General features: G+C 49.7%; 1 long non-coding RNA gene across 3 annotated transcripts in view; it reads left to right on the top strand.

Annotated features, from left to right (window-relative positions):
* The window catches only part of LOC149126156 (uncharacterized), a 116,747-nt gene that overhangs the window by 60,440 nt on the left and 40,676 nt on the right, over nt 1-15,631 (top strand). For all 3 annotated transcript variants that reach the window (XR_016236465.1, XR_016236464.1, XR_016236466.1), the window contains exon 3: nt 11,662-11,763. This is a non-coding gene — a long non-coding RNA (uncharacterized LOC149126156). The remainder of the gene's footprint in view (nt 1-11,661; nt 11,764-15,631) is intronic.

A 15,631-nucleotide genomic window follows, 5' to 3' on the forward strand; every position in this document is an offset into this window, starting at 1 on the left:
TTGAACTCAGGCAATCAAACACCATGCTTTAACTAGCACGCTCTGCTCTGCTGCCTCCCGGGAGAGGGGCCGGATAAACAATGACATATTTTTTAAAACATCTTAACCCATGTTTTTCATTATATGTACATAAGAGAAAATTTGGAAAACCAAAAGAGAAGAAAAAAATTACCCACTATTTTAACCACACCACCACAATCCCAGCAAGCGTTCTAGTGTTTTTGCTTTCATTTTTATGTGCCTATGTGTGTTTTTCATATCTCTGTGCATGCAATTTGTAGCCTGCTTTTCCACTTAACACATACTGTCCTAATGTTATTACATAGTTTTCACAACCACTATTTTGAATATTGCCAGAATGTGTGTATGTGGTGACATAAGGAAGGTTCTAGCCAAAAGTCAAGCATGTCCAAAGAAGGCAGAGAGTGGTGCAAATTGTCAAGGCAAAAGGATGCAGAAACAGTGGTTAGGGGGACCTCTGGCCTCTCACAATGACAGGAAATGCATCGTACGGACCTGTCACATCAGTGTCACTCAGCTAGGTGGTGGCAGTTGGTGATCCGGTGCCTTAGAGCATCTGGGGAATAAAATGGCTCTGTAAGGTGACGATGTGTGCTGAAGACTTGTTGGGAAGAAACAGGCTGGCTGTGTTAGAACTGCACCAGGGTGTTTCAGAGGGATTGCAGTGGGAAGCTGGAGTTTGGCCTCAGCTCTGTGAGCTGTGTGGCCTTGGACATACAAATTCGCTTCTCTGCATAACAGTTTCCTTGACTCTCTTGTGAGAATAATAACAGCTCTCAGGAAGGATCACAGGGGAGAATGAAATGCATGGGGTGTTAGTTAGGGATGTGTTTGGCCACAACTAGCAGCAAACTTGCAAACAAGGAAGACTTTAATTCTCTCGCATCACAGGTTTGGAGGTGAGCAGTCCATGAAGACTGCCTGGCTCCACCATCCTGAAGTTGTTGGTTGTATTTCTTGATCTTGAGCATAATTATTGCAATGAATGGATTTGTTCAGGAGAGATGTTGACCCTTCCTTATATATTTTTAAAAGATTTATATATCTTTATTTGAAAGTCAGAGTTACATAGAGAGATGGGAGGGGAAGGGGTGGGGGAGGGGAGGGAGAGGGAGGTCTTCCATTGGATGGTTCACTCCCCAACTGGCTGCAATGGCCGGAGCCATGCTGATCCGAAGCCAGGAGCCAGGAGCCTCCTCCAGGTCTCCCAGGTGGGTGCAGGGGCTCAAGGCCTTGGACCATCCTCCACTGCTATCCCAGGCCATAGCAGAGAGCTGGATTGGAAGTGGAGCAGCTGGGACTTGAACTAGCGCCCATATGGGATGCCGGTGCCTCAGGCCAGGGCATTAACCCGCTGCACCACAGCTCCGGCCCCAATGCTTCCTTATAATAGCCCAGTTTCAGGGAGAAATCTGGGCTCCGTCTGATGAGTTGGAGGGTCCCTGTCTCCTCAAGAGGCTTATTAAAAATATTGCGTGCGCGTGCGAGAGAGATTGATTTCTCATATACCAGTTCACTCTCCAGATGCTTGCAATGGCCCCCCGCTGACTGGAAGCCATGAGCTGAGAACTCAGTCCAGGTCTTCACATGGGTGGCAGAGACCCAGTCATTTGAGCCACCCCTGCTGCCTCCAGGCACGTGCATTAGCAGGAAGCTAGAGTCAGCAACCAGAGCTGGGTTCTAAACCTAGGTATCCTGAGGTGGGACACAGGTGTCTTAGCTGCTATCTATTTTTAAAATATTTAATTATTTATTTGAAAGGCAGAGTTAGAGAGAGAGAGAGAGAGAAACAGAGACAGAGAGACAGAGAGAATCTTCCATTTGCTGGTCCACTCCCCAAATGACCATAGTGGCCAAGGCTGGGCCAGGCTGAAGCCAAGAGCCTGGAACTCCATCTGGGTTTCCCACATGGGTGCAGCGGTCCAAAGACTTACGAACATTATCAGGGAACTGGATTGGAAGTGGAGCAACCGGGACTTGAACCAGTGCCTTTGTGGGATGCTGGTATTGTAGGGGGTGGCTTAACTTGCTACACCACAATGCTGGCTCTTTAACCGATGTCTTAACCGCTAGGCTGAACTCCTATCCCCTGAGAGCTTCCTTGAAAGGGCGAGGAAGCGTCTTGGTAAGGGATTCCTCACTTGCCACCCCAGCTACTGTGTCCTCATCACACCCTGAGAGCATGCGTGGTGGCTTCCGTAGTTTTGTCTGGGGCTGTAGATACCTGGGCTGTCATGGACGGTCCTTCATTCCTCCCTTTATGGAATTTGCAGGCGGGAGATAGTTGTACCTTTGTAACTGTTGGCAAACTTGATATTTATTTTGCTGTGTGATTATTTGATTAATGCTGGTCTCATCTGCTAGCCTGAGAGCTCTGTGCGGTCAGAAACTGCACCTGTTTTGTCCATTTCCCCATCCGCAGAGCTCAGAATAGCTCCTGGCATGTGCTCAGCACATATCTGCTGACTGAGAGGAGGAGAGTCATTCTTGGCCTGAGCACAAGTTAGCATTTCTGCATGCATGGGTGCCTATCGCAGAATCTAAGTCTCCCGAGTCACAGTGACCCATTCTCACAGGTCCTCTCCTTAACCATCCAGTTTAGCAACCACTCCGTGAACTCAAATTCCACAGCAGATGCTGCTGATGTTTGCTCTAGATCCGCCCCGGCCACCTGAGTTCACCTGCAGCTGTGACTGAGTTTTAAGTGCCCTGACCTAGTCTCACCTCCACCGACAAGGGTGCTTTCTCGGGGTGGGCAGGGTGTTAACACCCACAGGGGGCCCCTCCAGCCAGCTAGGGATGAGAGCCGATGGATGAATGTCCTGGCCTCCCCTTCTTCCTGTGGGCCCAGTTTGGATCACATTCCCCGTGGATTCTGAAGAACTCCAACAGGACTGAGCTCCAATTTTCCAAAACTATAACTCACTCACGACTGGCTCTTCTCCCTTCCTTGTCTCACTTCCCACTTTGGTGCTGCCTGGGATCACCTCTTACATATATTTTTTGAAAGATTTTATTTATTTCCTTGAAAGGCAGAATTACAGACAGAGAGAGGAAGACACACACACACACACACACACACACACACACACACAGAGAAAGTCTTCCATCCACTGGTTCACTCTCCAAATGGCCACAATGGCCAGAGCTCGGCTGATCCAAAGCCAGGAGCCACAGGAGCTGCTTCTGGGTCTCCCATGCAGGTACAGGGTCCCAAGCACTTGGGCCTTCCTCCAATACTTTCCCAGGCCATAGCAGAGAGCTGGATAGGAAGTGGAGCAGCTGGGACTCGAACTGGCACCCATAAGGAATGCTGGCACTGCAGACAGAGGCTCAGCCCACTACGCTACACACAGCACTGGCCCCGGTCACCTCTTAAATCAACTGCAGTCATACCTTGGGATCCTCAGGCTCCATATCTCTGGATTCAACCAATGTGAATTGAACATTTTTGAAAAAAAAAAAAAAGGTTGTGTCTGTACTGAACATGTTACAGACTTTTCCTTTTCATGATGCCTTAAGCATTCCAGTATAACGACTATTTACATAGCATTGATATTGTATCAGGTATTATAAGTCATCTAGAGATGACTTAAAGTCCATGGAGGACTGCATATGTTTTATGCAAACATTACCTTACTTACAGCATTTGAGGATTTTATAGCTTTTAGTAGCTGATAGGGATCCTGGAGTCAATCCCCACAGACACTGTGGGACAACTTTGTCTGTGTCTCTGGATGTCAGGAACAAACATCATGATGCTTAGCTGTGACTTTGGGCTTTAGAATTCATAGCTGATGCTGGAACCCTTAGTTCTTTGGAGGCTCCTGGGAAGGGACTGGATCTGTTTCTCATGTGAGAAGGACATGAATTTAGAGAGGCAGAAGTGAAATGTCATGGACTGAATGCTTGCATCCTTCTCAAACCCACATGGTGAAGCCCTAACTCCCCGTGCAATGGTATTTGTTGTTGGGATCCTTGGGAGGTAATTACCTTTAGACAAGTTTATGAGGGTGGGGTCCTCATGTTGAGATTCCTTATGAAGAGAGGAAAAGACACCAGATTGTGTTTTCCACCTTGCCCCCTTGGCCTTAGCACTTTAAAAGGACAGTGAGAAGGTGGCTGCCATGGGCCAGGAACCAAGTCTGCAGGCACCATGATCAAGACTTCTTAGTCTGCAGAATGTGAGCAGTAAATTCCTGGGGTACATTGTGCTGGGGTCCCAGGCTGACTAGGACACCTCATCCGTATCCTGGTCCGAAAATCCTTTACCATTCCTCCTGCTGAAGATGAACTGTCTCCTTCTCTTATAACCGGGCTAAGATTTCCTTGTATCCAACTTGGTGCAGCTGAAGTGAGGTTGTGGGTGATGTCTCCAAACATCCGAAAATCCTCGGACACGTTCTCCAAAAAGTGAACGCTAATGTCCCTTCCTGGGTGTGGGCTGGGCTTACCCACTCACTTCTAGCAGACAGAATGATGTGGAAAAATGAGGTGTGACTTCAGAGGCTAGGTCATAAAGGGCACTGCAGCTTCCTGCTCCTCCCCCATTACCTGGGGGAGGCTGGCTGCCATGCTCAAGACACTCAGGCAGTCCTATGGAGAGACCCACAAGTGGAGGAGCTCAAGCCTCCTGCCGGCAGCCAGTGTACAGACTACTTTGGAATCAGATTCTCTGGCATCTGCCAAACTTCGGATGACTGCAGCTTGGCTGAGGCCTTGGCTGCAACCTCACAAGAGACCAGGAGTCAGAGCAGGTCCTGAACCCCTGACCTGTGACATTGTAAGGTCACACAGGTTTGTTGTGCTGTAGGAGAATTTGTTACACAGTGATTGATAACTCCTACTCTACCTTGCAAAGTTAGGTCAGGAAAGGATTTGAGTTTCTGTCTGATCCTTCCCCTTTGAACCTGAGCTAAGTCTGGGCCCTTGAATTTCAATGACAGTGATGCGTAAACTTATTTTTTTTTAATTTTTTTGACAGGCAGAGTGGACAGTGAGAGAGAGAGACAGAGAGAAAGGTCTTCCTTTGCCGTTGGTTCACCCTCCAATGGCCGCCGCGGCCGGCGCGCTGCGGCCGGCGCACCGCGCTGATCCGGTGGCAGGAGCCAGGAGCCAGGTGCTTTTCCTGGTCTCCCATGGGGTGCAGGGTTCAAGCACTTGGGCCATCCTCCACTGCACTCCCTGGCCACAGCAGAGAGCTGGCCTGGAAGAGGGGCAACCGGGACAGAATCCGGTGCCCCAACCGGGACTAGAACCCGGTGTGCCGGCGCCACTAGGCGGAGGATTAGCCTAGTGAGCCGTGGCGCCGGCCCGCGTAAACTTATTTTTTTAAAAAAATTATTTATTTAGTTAGAGAGAGAGAGAGAGAGAGAGGTCTTCCATCTGCTGGTTCACTACCCAGGTGGCTGCAACAGCCAGAGCTGGGCCAATCCGAAGCCAGGAGCCAGGAGCTTCTTCCAGGTTTCCCATGTGGGTGCAGGGGCCCAAGCATTTGGGACCATCTTCCATTGCTTTCTTAGGCACATTAGCAGAGAGCTGGATTGGAAGAGGACCAGCCAGGACTGGAACTGGTGCCCACACAGAATGCCAGCACCACAGGTGGAGGTTAAATCTATTATGTCATACTGTGAGCCCTGATGCCTTCATTTCTGAGGCTGGATCAGAGAAGGCCCCGTGACTTCTGCCTGTTCTTTGAGACACCGGCTCTGGGAGACATCAGCCATGGTCACTGAAACGCCGTGAGACTGCCATGCAGGAGAGGATGCGTGTAGGTGCCCAGTAGACAGCAGCCACCATCAGCCATGTGGGTGGGCATCTGGGATAGCTAGGCCCAGCCAACCCTGCAGTTGACTCCAGCCTCAGCCCACATCTGACTGCATCAAACCAGAGATCTCCCCTCCCCTGCTGCCACCTCCCCTAAGAACCCACTCAGCCAACCCCTTCCTGAGTTCCTGTCCTAACTGTGTTTGGGGTCATTTGAAGCCTCATGTGTGGTTACTGTAGGGCCTGCTGTTTGCCCACAAAAATCTTGAGCAGAATGAGAGGGGCCCTAGGCACACCATTGATAAGGCAAACCTGCACATTGTGGAAATGTATATTTAAAACTGGGCTTTCTTATTATTTGAGAAGGAGAGAAAGAGTGAAAGACAGAGAGACAACTCCCATCTTCTGGCTCGCACTCCCAGATAGCCAAGACCCCAGACCAGACCTTTGTAGGAGCCAGGAGTTGGGAAGTCAGTGTAGGTCTCCCACATGGGTGGCAGGAACTCACTTACTTACACTGTCACTACCGCCTCCCAGGGTCTGTATAGACAGGATGCTGGAGTCTGAAGTCCAAGCTGGGCCTCCCACCCAGGTAGTCCAGTGTGGAATGCAGTGTCTTACCTGCTAGGCTAAAAGCCCACCCCTTGAAAGGTTTGAGTATGTGCCACCAGACATATGCATAATAGAAAACAAAATAGAAATTACAATAAAACGAAAATAATTGAAATACACAAGACCAGTGATGGTCAAGTTCTCTCTCTCAGGTCTCTACCTTGGAGATCACTGATGGCGGACACAGCTCTTAGGCCACATCTACAACTTATACCCCCGGTACTTTCACTAAGCAGTTGATTTTGATGGGTAACGTTTACATTGCCATTTGATTTTTTTTTTTTTTTGACAGGCAGAGTTAGACAGTGAGAGAGAAAGACAGAAAGGTCTTCCTTCCTTTGGTTCACTCCCCAAATAGCCTCTACAGCTGGCACTACACTGATCCGAAGCCAGGAGCCAGGTGCTTCTCCCGGTCTCCCATGTGGGTGCAGGGCCCAAGGACTTGGGCCATCCTCCACTGCCCTCCTGGGCCATAGCAGAGTGCTGGACTGGAAGAGGAGCAACCGGGACAGAATCCGGTGCCCCGACTGGGACTAGAACCTGGGGTGCCAGTGCCGCAGGCGGAGGATTAGCCAAGAGAGCCACGGCGCCGGACGCCATTTGATTTTTTAATTACTTTTTTTGTTGTTGTTGTAGAAGTTCATGCCCACCATGAAAGTTCAAACTCTACAGAGAGAAGTATGAAGCAGGAGATAACTCTTCCTTTCTCTTCCATCAGGGTTAGAGTTTGCATTGTGTCTGCCTTTCCTTGAATTTATATGTCGAGGTCCTAATCCCCAGATTGTGACTTTGTATGGAGGTGGGGACCTTGTAGAGGTTATTGAGTTACAGTGAGGTCATTGGGTGACCCTAATCCAGCATGTCGGGAGTCCTTGTGAAGATGGGAAATTCGGAAGCAGAGACGCAGCGAGGAGATGGCCAGCTACAAGCCAGGGAGAGGGCCTGGAGCGGGTCCTTCCCCCACAGTTTGCAGAAGGACCCAGCCCTGCCATTGCCATGGTCCCAGTTCCCACCTCCAGAGCTCTGCAGCAAGATGTGTCTGAGGCCGCCGGGTACATGGTGCCGTGGTGCGGCCGCCCTAGCAAGCCCGCGAGAGCAGTCTCCTGTGGGTCCCTCCCATCTGCCCCCACAGCCACCTGCGTGCGGATGCTTTTTTTTTTCTTACATAAGTGAACTGTTGAGTAATTCTTTCCAACGTCAGGATTTCCTCACTTTCTCATTTACCGTGTCAGCCTTTTCCTACTAGCCTAGGTCAGTCCATTTAATTTCTTACAGCTGTGCAGTATTCTGTAGTTGGGGGAAGCCTCCCTTCATTTAGCCACTCTCCTCTGGATGGACAGCGTGTACACTTGCAGATCAAGAGATTGTCGCATGCTCGAGCCTCCAGTGCGCAGGATCTGAGCACAGCACACGCTGGTGGCCCAGAGCAGGACAGCGGCGCAGCCCGCAACAGGCGTGTGCTGTGCTTGCTTCCTGTGACTCGGCCTGCAGAGCTGAGCTGGGAGCCCCTCTTGCGGTTCTCACAGCACCTGCCTCTCTCCTTCCCTGCTGTCGGCGCACTTGCGCTTCCCACCCGTCAGTGGATTTTCCCACTCCTGTTGTCTCCTTCCCCCAGCTCTCTGCAGGTGGCTCTTGGCCATGTTGCTGGCACCTCTTACACTGTCTTCCTTGGTCATAATAGGCTCTTAAGGACTATTTACCTTATGAACTATTTACCTTATGAGGCTCTTATGAACTGTTTGAAGCACCTCAAAATACATTAAGGAATCTGTGTGAATTGTTAAAAAAAAAAAAGCAGGGAAAACACATTGGATTGATTGGGAGTAAAGCAAATCCCCAATGATATACAAACAGCATTAAATCAGATCATGCAAACTTCCCTAAGGTCAGAGGCTTTGGGAGACCCCCCTCCTCTTCCATCTGTCACCTTCTGCAACCTTGGACTGTCCAGAATTTGCAATGATAGGCAGGGGTGGCTTTCTGCAGCTGCCTCGTCCTCTGTCCTGCTGGGATTGATTAGGGCGAGCCATTAAGGGAACGAGTTCGGTGTTCATTTTAGCAATGAGCCCAGTAGCTACAGTCAGTGCTAAGCCAAAGTTGTTATGTGTGAGCACATCCATCAGGGGAGGCATGAGAAAACAGCAATGGTGAGAGCCACTGGTGCTGATTGGGCACCTGCTCTGTGCCTGGCACTGTGTTCAGCATGAATGAACCAGTTCAACTCTCAACAGTAACCCTGGAGGATAAATTTTAAGTTGACGCATACATAAAGTCTTTATTTATTTATTTATTTGAAAGGCAGAGTTACAGAGAGGCAGAGGCAGAGAGAGAGAGAGAGGTCTTCCATCCACTGGTTCACTCTCCAGATGGCTGCAATGGCCAGAGCTGTGCTGATCCAAAAACAGGAACCAGGAGCTTCTTCTGGATCTCCCACCTGGGTGCAGGGGCCCAAGGACTTGAGCCATCTTTTGCTTTCCCAGGCCACAGCAGAGAGGCGAATCAGAAGAGGAGTAGCCAGGACTTGACCTGACATCCATATGGGGTGCTGGCACTGCAGGCAGTGGCTTTACCCACTATGCCACAGCACCGGCCCCAAAGAGTTTTTTTATATTAAGCATTTTCCGTGAACTTTTAAAGACTTAATGTAGGGGGGCCAGCGCTGTGGCATAATAGACTAAGCCTCTGCCTGTGGTGCCGGCATCTCATGTGGGTGCTGGTTTGTGTCCTGGCTGTTCCTCTTCCGATCCAACCCTGCTTATGGTCTGGAAGAGCAGTGGAGGATGGCCCAAGTGCTTGTGCCCCTACACCCATGTGGGAGACTGGGAAGAAGCTCCTGGCTCTCTTGTCCTTGGATCAGTGCAGCCCTAGCTGTTGCAGCCATCTGGGGAGTGAACCAGTGGATGGAAGAACTCTCTCTCTCTCTGCTTCTGCCACTCTGTAACTCAGTCTTTCAAATGAATAAATAAATCTTTAAAAAAAAAATTTTGGGCCGGTGCCGCGGCTCACTAGACTAATCCTCTGCCTTGCGGCGCCGGCACACCGGGTTCTAGTCCCGGTTGGGGCGCCGGATTCTGTCCTGGTTGCCCCTCTTCCAGGTCAGCTCTCTGCTATGGCCCGGGAGTGCAGTGGAGGATGGCCCAAGTTCTTGGGCCCTGCACCCCATGGGAGATCAGGAGAAGCACCTGCCTCCTGCCTTTGGATCAGCGCAGTGCGCCGGCCGCAGCATGCCAGCTGCAGCGGCCACTGGAGGGTGAACCAATGGCAAAAGGAAGACCTTTCTCTCTGTCTCTCTCACTGTCCACTCTGCCTGAAAAAAAAAAAAAAAAGAAAAAGAAAGAAAGAAAGAAAGAAAGAAAGAAAGAAAGAAAGAAAGAAATTTTGCATGGATTTCAAAGCAGTTTTGCACTAAAATAAATTTATCTTTGAATTCCATTCTCCATTAACTATTTGAAGCCCCTCATACTATCCATATCCCCATTTTGTACATGAGAAGAAGTGAAGCTTAGAGAGGCTAAGAGATGTTTGGCATGGCCACACTGCTAGCAAGTGGCAGACAGGTTTTATTTTCTTTATATTTTAATTTTTTTGACAGGCAGAGTGGACAGTGAGAGACAGAGAGAGAAAGGTCTTCCTTTGCCGTTGGTTCACCCTCCAATGGCCGCCACGGCTGGCGCGCTGCAGCCGGCGCACTGTGCTGATCCGATCAGGAGCCAGGTACTTATCCTGGTCTCCCATGGGGTGCAGGGCCCAAGCACTTGGGCCATCCTCCACTGCACTTCCCTGGCCACAGCAGAGCTGGCCTGGAAGAGGGGCAACCAGGACAGAATCCGGCACCCGACCCGGACTAGAAACCGGTGTGCCTGCGCCTCTAGGCGGAGGATTAGCCTAGTGAGCTGCGGCGCCGGCCAGACAGGTTTTCAATGCAGAGTTGCTCAGTTCAGATTTCCTGGCCACTGCTTTGGCCCTCTGGGGACCTCTACTTCCTTCTCTGGAAAGGGGTGAATAGGACTAACCGCTAAGGGTCTTCAAGGTCTTGTGCAAATTGCTCCTAGAAGAAGTGGGGGTGTTTGTGGCAAGTTGGCTAGGTGCCCAGGATTATATGTCTTCAAAGTGAAATCTCCCTAAACGTGGAAAACCAAACGGTGCAGCATGAGAAGGTAGTGCAGTGACCACCCCAAGAAGAATGAGCGTAAGCATCAAAGTCACCAGGAGTTACCACCTCACACTCATTACCATGGCTACTGTAAAACAAAGCAAAACAGGCCGGCGCCGCGGCTCAATAGGCTAATCCTCCGCCTTGCGGCGCCGGCACACCGGGTCCTAGTCCCGGTCGGGGCGCCGGATTCTGTCCCGGTTGCCCCTCTTCCAGTCCAGCTCTCTGCTGTGGCCCGGGAAGGCAGTGGAGGATGGCCCAAGTGCTTGGGCCCTGCACCCCATGGGAGACCAGGAGAAGCACCTGGCTCCTGGCTTCGGATCAGGCGCGCTGCGGCCATTGGAGGGTGAACCAACGGCAAAGGAAGACCTTTCTCTCTGTCTCTCTCTCTCACTGTCCACTCTGCCTGTCAAAACAAAACAAAACAAAAACAAACAAAAAAAAAACCAAAGCAAAACAAACAATACGAAATCACAAGTGTTGGTGAGAAATTGCAATCCTTGTGCACTGCTGGTGGAAAATAAAAGGGCACAGTTGCAGTGGAAAATAGTGTGATAGTTACCCAGAAAGTTAAAAATGGGATTCACATATGATCTGTCGATTTTGGATCTGGGTATGCACCCATGTTCTCAAAGGGTCTCCGTACAGTCATGTGCATTATTGGTAATAGCAAAAGGTGGGAGCTACCCAGGCATCCATTGTTGAATGAATAGATGGAAAAGTGGGATAAACATACAATCTTTCATCCTTAAAGAAAGGAAGGAAATTCTGACACACGCCATCATATGGATGGGCCTTGGGGACATCGTTGTAGCTGAAATAAGGACAGATCCCGTGTGATTCCACTTATGTGAGGTTCCTCAAGTCGTCAAATTCATAGACACAGAAAGGAGAATGATGGTTGCCAGGGGTTAGCAAGGGGACCGGGGTAGAGGAGGAGATGGGGCAAATGTTCATGGGGTGCAGAGTTTCAGTTTTGCAAGATGAATGTTCTGGGGATGGATGGTGGAGACGGCTGCATGACGAGTATTTCATGCTACCAAACTGTGTACTTAGAAATGATGAAGACGCTAAATTTCTTTATGTTCATCTTCCTACAATTGAAAAAGGGCTTCAAAATGGCAGTGAAGGCTGTGCCTTTGCTGGGATTGCTTTGCCAGCGCAGAGCGCCACAGCGGCATCCCCGGAGCACTGGGAGTCTGAGTGCAAAGGTGAGTCTTGTCTGGGTGCCTGTATCAGTGTGGGTTGGATTGGGACTGAGATGCAATCAGCTGCAGCTGTGACAGCTGAGCAGGGATGCACTCAAGGGCCAGGGCTGAGCCCTGTGGCACCTGCCCTGCACATATCATTTCGGGAACACAAGGACTCCAAGTGGGGATTTCTGGCAGCTGGGGTGGGGGTGGCTGGAAGGGGAGGTCCTTCTTCAGACGACTCTCCAACAGCGGTCAAGGGTGCTAGCCTGATGCATGCACTCCAGTCGTCGCTTTGGAATGTGTTAGAGGAAAGAGAACCCTCTGTGACACGATCATTTTGGGACAGAAAAGGATGGGTTGATTTGTTTTTAGCTCTCTGAAGTCCAGAAATATGCGATTCAGTTTCACTGTAGCCCTGTATCCCGAGAGAGGTAGGGAAAGGAGGTGATGACATGCCCATTTTTTTCCCCCAGGAAAAATGAAAGGTTAACCACTTGCTGAGGATATAATAGATGCATGTGTAAATGAATATGCACTATGCAATATTCCTGACCAGCAATGACAGGCTTTGCCACTCCAAAGTGTTGGGAATCACTGGCCCAACAAGATGGTGTCTGCCAGCAAAAGAGACTGCTATGGGGGGGTATGGGAATTCTCTGCCTCTTCTTGGCACTGGACTTATGCCTCCAACTCATGGAGGGAGGCAACTTCTCAGCACGCGCAACCAAAGGAAGGTTCCCATAAAGTCTCTCAGTGGGCCAGGGGAAGAACCTGGATTTGTTTGGTTTCTGTTGCTGTAACAGAATAGCAGAGACGCTAGGGACCAAGCTTCAATAGAATGTTTGGTGGAGACAAACTGTATTCACACTCTAGCAGACCCCACCACTGCAGTGGAAGAGAGAGTTACGGGCTGATCCACCTGACGCATCCAGGGTGATGTTTCCTGCGGGACTGCTGGACCCAGGCACTCACGTCTATAGGCCTCTGTCTCTTTCCTTTGTATTGGTTCTATTCTTGGACACTTGGTGCTGTCCATAGCAGCTCCAGGCCATATTGCAGCAGAAAGAGAGCTCTTCTTTCCCAGTGGTACCTATAAAAGATTCACCGTTTAGCCTCAGTCACCTGTCCATCCTTGAGCCGCTCATTGTGGCCAGGTAATAGAGTATGTTGAACGGCCGGGCCAGGACCAGACCATGAGCACGTGCTTAGATAGAGGGCAGGGGGAGCCTTCCTAAGCCACAGCTGATATCCGGCTGACAGCGAGGTTGGGTGGTTCCCCAGAGGAAAGCCTGGGGCCTGGTACAAGAAGAAGGGGAAATGGATGCAGGGCAGCCAAGTAGTGATCATTCACCACAAAGGGCATGTGAAGATGGACAGGTGGAAACCAATGCCATTGTGGGTTCTGATTTCTCTTTTTCCCTGGTCCATCATCACTGGAAAGTGTTGTGGGGCTATTGATGGAGTGGCTACTCTTTTCTCTCCAGCAGTTGCTTCTTGATTTGAGGTTCACTCTCCAAATGTCCACAATGGCCGTGGTTGGTCCAGACCAACCCAGGAGCCCAGAACTCCATCTGGGTCTCCCGCATGGGTGGCAGGGGCCCACATACTCAGGCCAGCCTCCACTGCCTTCCCAGGTGGATTAGCAGGGAGCTAGATTGGAAGTGGAGCAGCATGCGCAACCACAGCTTAACCTGCTGTGCCATAGCACTGGCCACAGCAGGACAACTTTTAACAAGGAAAACAAGAGTGTCTGTTTAGTTTTCCTTGCACCATCTTCAAAAGAAAGCAGTGTTGCTGGAATCATTCTACAAAATCTCCCATGTGTCAAGAAGGGCAAGTCAAACTGGTGCTGCCCTAATGTGTATTGTAGCTAACATACCTGCATAAGTTCAGGTTGGTAATACAGTTGCACTGTATTTGTTTTAGTAATTTTCTGTGTGCTTTATAGGAAAATGGGGACTTCCATATAATTAATGTGACTGGTGAGGCAATGTCCATTTTACCAGATGCACATGTGTATTCTTACCATAGTAAGTTATTATAAAAGTTTATGGTGCCATATTTTTGCTTCCCTGATGTAAAGAATCATCCTTATGATTTGTTTATTGCCAAGTCCAAGGTCAGGAATATTTCTTAACTTTTTCTTGCAAGTACTCCTAATCTGGGGGAGAGGAAAGCCAGTCCATTTTAGTCATTCTGCTAATTTATAAACACATTGCCTTTTCTAGGTTCCTTTCTCAATGTCTTCAGGATTGGACAGCCATTAATTTCTTTAAAAATTTTAAAAATCAGTGTTTGTTTTTAGCATGTACCGCCTCCTTGCTGTGAGAAGCCTTGCTTTCTTTTATTTGTCCTAAACTTGTATTTCCCAAGCTTCCAGCATCTTCAGTACCCTTTTCTTTGGTCTCTTCTAGCACAGTCTTTGGCTACAATTACCTGTGGCCCTCCCCACTCCCCATTGAATGCCTAACTTTGGTCAGTGTAAATGGCTTATTTATTCTTCTCTACCAGATACCAAAGCAGCTCAATGTTGTGAGGGAATTCTGCAAGCTGAATGTTGAATAAAGAGAGACCATGGGCTATAAGGTGTTACCTTGGTGAAATGAAGGGAAAACGTAGCTCAGAGGCTGAACCATGGCTGCCCTGCCCAGTGTGTGACTTCAGACAAGAAGCCGAGTAAAAGGAAGGGGTATTGCTGGCCGTGTGTTCTGGGTTGTCACTGAGTCAAAATGGACTTGGGCGGAACAGTGAGGTTCCTCACCGAGGCCATTAGAAGCAGCTTTTTAGTCCCTAGCTCAGATGGCTTGTCTCCAGATGTGTGGCTTTCATGCTTATTTTGTGATGTGGACGATAGGGGTGGGAGGAGTCATGTTCCCCAATGTCAAGGATAATTTCTTAAATGATGTGTGTTTCATGTAGAATTAGTGCACTGAGCCCAAGTCTCCTGTTAGCCACTATGACACAGGCATGCTTGTCTCTCTTGGTCGAAAGCTGCAGCCGGAAGTCTGAGGTCTCTTCTTACTTAGTGCTAAGCAAACACGAAAATTGTAAATGGTTTAACCAAGGAGTTTGGCTCAGTTTGAACCCAGGCCGAACCACCTGTTTTCCTGTTATGTGACTCAACCTGAGTGCTTGTCCCCAGCCAGGAGCAATTGATAGCAAAGAAGCAGAGGAATTCAGGACTTTTGCATCACCCTCCAGTTCCAGCCCAGGCTCTCCTGCCACAAAGGAGCCACTTCAAGTGCACGGTTGTGGATGCTTGTCTTCTTCATTGACCTTTTAAAAATTTTCTTAAAACATTTATTTATTTGAAAGTCAGAGTTACACAGAGAGAAGGAGAAGCAGAGAGAGAGAGAGAGAGAGAGGGAGAGAGAGGTCTTCCATCCGCTGGTTCACTCCCCAGTTGGCTGCAATGGCTTTCTCAGGCTATAGCAGAGAGGTGGATCGGAAGAGGAGCAGCCGGGGCTCAAACTGGCGCCCATATGGGATGCCCGCACTGCAGGCGGTGGCTTTACCTGCTACTCCACAGCACCAGCCCCAGCCTCAGAATTTGAGGTACTCTTTTTTATTTATTTATTTTTATTTATTTATTTTTTTGACAGGCAGAGTGGACAGTGAGAGAGAGAGACAGAGAGAAAGGTCTTCCTTTACAGTTTTCTCACCCTCCAAAGGCCGCTGTGGCCGGTGCACTGCGTTGATCTGAAGCCAGGAGCCAGGTGCTTCTCCTGGTCTCCCATGGGGTGCAGGGCCCAAGCACCTGGGCCATCCTCCACTGCACTCCCTGGCCACAGCAGAGAGCTGGCCTGGAAGAGGGGCAACTGGGACAGAATCCAGCACCCCGACCGGGACTAGAACCCGGTGTGCCGGCGCCGCAAGGCGGAGGATT

Source organism: Oryctolagus cuniculus, chromosome 6 (genome assembly GCF_051225735.1).
Source record: "Oryctolagus cuniculus isolate XC-2025 breed Fujian yellow rabbit chromosome 6, ASM5122573v1, whole genome shotgun sequence".
In the NCBI taxonomy this organism is placed as follows: domain Eukaryota; kingdom Metazoa; phylum Chordata; class Mammalia; order Lagomorpha; family Leporidae; genus Oryctolagus; species Oryctolagus cuniculus.